Source organism: Sardina pilchardus, chromosome 7 (assembly GCF_963854185.1).
Source record: "Sardina pilchardus chromosome 7, fSarPil1.1, whole genome shotgun sequence".
NCBI lineage: Eukaryota > Metazoa > Chordata > Actinopteri > Clupeiformes > Clupeidae > Sardina > Sardina pilchardus.
The window spans coordinates 14,342,728-14,346,837 of NC_085000.1; the positions used below are offsets into that span (position 1 = coordinate 14,342,728).

General features: G+C 47.5%; 1 protein-coding gene across 1 annotated transcript in view; it reads right to left on the reverse strand.

Moving 5' to 3' along the window:
- Window positions 1-3,156, reverse strand: part of LOC134087375 (guanine nucleotide-binding protein G(I)/G(S)/G(T) subunit beta-1-like) — a 37,316-nt gene extending 34,160 nt beyond the window's left edge. The window contains exon 1 of the mRNA XM_062540825.1: window positions 2,768-3,156. The gene's annotated coding sequence lies outside the window, so the exon portion shown is untranslated. The remainder of the gene's footprint in view (window positions 1-2,767) is intronic.
- Window positions 3,157-4,110: the final 954 nt, after the last annotated feature.

The window sequence follows — 4,110 nt, forward strand, 5'->3', positions numbered from 1 at the left end:
CATGGGGTCATCTAAAGATACATACAGCACATAACCTATACCAGGAATAATGGTATTCTTATAGCACATCTTGTGGTGCCCATCTCTACATTGTGCATTTGAATGTACCAGCCTCCCGCCCCATCACATACATAGGCCATCCCACATTCATCCTGGTGACTTTAACATCAGCCGGCTCCAACACATAGACAGGCCAGGCCATCCCACAATCATCCTGGTGACTTTAACATCAGCCGGCTCCAACACATAGACAGGCCAGGACATCCCACATTCATCCTGGTGACTTTAACATCAGCTCTAACAGGCTCACCATGCTGGCCACACCAGTACGCAGCAGCAGTCAGATTAACTGGATTAATTTTCCAACTAGCAGAAATACTATTAAAAAACCTAATCTGGCTGACCAGTCGTGGATTACCGCGCGTTTCATATGTCTCCCAAAGCCTCGGTGGTGAGGAGAGGAGCCGTGTTCTGCCCAGTCACAGCAGAAGCGGTGTGGGGGGAAATAAATAAATAAACAGGGGCTCGGCGAGCAGGCAGCGAACGCCATCTTGTTGGCTGCAGCTGCTCGGGCCGCAGAATACAGAACCCCATTCATCCTGGGGGCGGGGAGGGGGGAGCTCGCGGGATGAATTCATCTTTGTGAGTTTCTGTTAATTGCAGAAACCGTGGAGCGCGCTGTCGTGCGAAGTTGTGGTCAATAAACAACAACAGACAAGATCCCGGCGCAGCGAAACGCACCGATACGAGAGGTGTCTCGTTTTCAGGCTGTGGTGGATTTGGAGATCTCGAGAGCTCCGGTTGGTGTGCGCGAGGCTCACAGTCCGCTACTCTAAACGCACCAGAAATTGCCAACACTGCTAGCGCACCGAAAGTGACATCCACGCTAAATGTGTACAACCCATATTATTATGTAGCACTGGTGCCTCTGAATGTGATCCGCCCAGCAGGATACAACTGTCAGCTAACATTACATGACAGACCTGCTAGGCCGGACTGTCTTTTCCTGCTGATCAACGAAAAAAATCCCCCGCCTGAGTGCTTGATTTTCCCTGTTTCGGTTCACACTGCGAGCTGAATTCGTCTGCTTCCTCATTTCTCCCTTACGTTACTGAGCGAAATGTGTCTGATTACTGCTAGACTGCAGGGCCGGGCCGGGCTGTGGCACTAACGCCAAGCTACTTTGAATCAGTGATCGGACGTAAATAATGTGATCCCAGTTAAACAGATTGGCCAAAAATCCAATTACGTCGCTTTGCAGACCATTAAACGCAGGCGATCTCATTAGGATCCAGTCAAAGCTACCCGGAGCATTTAGCATGAAGTCACACAGAGAGACAAACACACATACGTGCGCGCCATAAGTTACACTGCTGTCATCTTATTGGCAAGCTAACGTTAAACGCCATGAAAAGGCTGAAATGGAGATACTGTCACACGGAGGCACAGGTTGCCCGGGCGTCTCCACGACAGGGCCGTTTCGGAGGCGAATCAGCGCGAGTATATCGCCTGGATTCTCAGGGGTGTTACCAGAGCGCACATCCGCACTGCCGTCATAGAAACCGATATGTGGGATCAGACTGGCAAACACACTGGTAAATTAGCAAGATGGAGGCTAACAGTGGTGATAAACGGAAGAGACATGGCATCTTGATCTGTCTCAGAGTATCGCAACCATCTGATACACAGCAACGCTAGCTGTCTGTTAATTAGCTTTCTGGTTGATCTACCCGACTTGTCTGTAGAAGCAACAACGCGTTATGTTGTTTAACGATCGATTAGTCGTTTTATATAGTGGTAAACTGAGATCGAAATAGAAACAAATCTTTTCGTTAGGGCATGGACGCTAGTTAGCAAGTCCGTAGCTTAGTGTCCACTGACACACGCCCAGAAGGAAACACTGGCTAACCGACTGACGCTAGGTAGCGTTAGCGTAGGCAGGATGGAACATGAAAAAGTGGGGGTGGTGGTAGTTGGCTGTCTCCTTCGCCGATGAAGTGGCCATTTTCGATTATTTTTGATATCACATATTCACATTCCGATCTACCATTTAATTCTTGCACCCAAATGGCAGCACAATATTTTCACATGACTTCCCTAATACATTGCACCCATTATGAACATAACGCGCAGTTAACCATCATTCCACAGATAAAAGGAAGTAGCTGGTTGGCGGAGCAGCTGCAGCTAGCTTGCCAGTTCCTTTCCATGTAGAATAACCAAGGACTGTATCAAATGGTCGACATTCATCCATTTTGATCAAGTTTGAGTGCACTCTACCTGAAATCTCTGGAAAGTGCTTAAACACACTTACTACAATATATCCTTGAGCCTGCTACATTATACTGCTGATATTATGCAACACAAATCAAAGCCTTGATAGCAGTTAGCTCGCTAACGCATACCCAGATATGCGTGTTTTTATATTACAGAGGCGGAACATATACTGGCAAATAATGCTTTTTTTACTTTGTGTTTTCTCCTTTCATTACATGGAAGATGCTTGTATGAAATGTATATCAAACATGACTGGCCACACCAAATGGTATTGTACTGAGAAATTTAGTAGCCAATTAGCCATCGGGTTGTTTAGCTATCTTGGCTAACACCCCCCACCCCCACCCCCGTCGCAATACACCACCTATCGTTAGCTACAAACACAGAAGTCAGTCAGCCCATTCAACCCCGTTCTGCAAATTGCGCTTGCTACGGCCACACATTTTTGTCTTGGAAAACTTCTCCACCCTTGCAGCCCCGAGCGTCTTACCCGTTCTCAGTCGTGGGTATCCGTTGTTTATATCGCATTGACTGGAAACAGCGAAGCTCGAATCTCCTTCTCTCCAACCAGCTCAGAGATTTAGCCAACAAGCTATCGAGGAGCGGCACTCCCCGAACCCTGCTTTCGATACGCCAAATGGGAACGCACCGGCAGGCGTAGGAATAGGGCAGGGTTCACCGCAGCAAAACACAAATATGCGAAAATAGGAAGACAACAGAGTCCTCCGGGATTGTATCTCCGACGAGCAGTCTTATCCAGCCCCTTTCAAAGTGATTTGCCTTCTTATCTTTCCCACTCTGTCGTTCTCCTAGGCTTTCTTTCTCTCAGCTCTGTCAGTCGCTTCCTCCGGCCATCAGAGAGCACAGATGGGCGCGGTAACCCTGCTCTCAGCACTGGGAAACCCCACGCTTCGGCTGCGTCACCACGTACACCCAGGCTCGGCGGCGTAAACCCAAATCTTACCAATTGGCGGCATTCTTGATCGAGTGAGAAACGCACACAGCAGATCAAATACAAGAGGAACGCAAAACCACTGATGGCCTACATATCAGATGCACTTGATTTCCGTTTTTATTTTTAAATCAGCTTTGTTTTAGTTGAATGCGTGGCGCCTTTCTTGAGTGATTTTACTCCTTAATGTAACAGCTTCATGCAGCAGAAGTTATATCCCTAAACTCAGTCATGTTGCTTTGGCTAAATGTCCATTGTAGGGTGCACAGATCCTATTTTGACACAGGGGAAGGAGGAAACTTATTTCTCACAAGCATGAAGTGAACCATTAGGCTGGGTGAACCCTGCCTGACCTGCTGGCGATGATGATTTCGCCCTGCAGCTCAGGCTGGAAACCTGCACATCTTCTGATTCTAGTCACAAACGTATCCGAAAAGTGCACCTGGATCGTTGGTCCGATTGGTTGAAAGACTAAAGCGTACAGAGTTATTTGAACTACGCCCATTGATCACACCCCTTGTGCAGTAGAAATAAAGTGCAGACACTCCAAACTGTTCAATCTTAAAATAATTTGGGCAGGCTACTTTGGGGTTAACTGTAGGCCTAGGCCTAACCATTTTTTAGGCTGTTTAAAACGCACCAAATCAACAGGCCACCTGTTCACCATTCACCATTCAAATCAACAGGCTACCTGTACACCATTCAACAGCCTCAAAAATGGTTACACCAAAGTACCAAATATTGAGCTTATGGTGATAGCTAGTGAGCCATGCAGGAACACCTGAGTCACCTAGGTGATCTGTTCCATCAGGCCTCTTGTATGGCCTGCCAATAGTGCCCAGGTCCACTGCACTGTGATGCTAATGAGTGTGCTAACACAT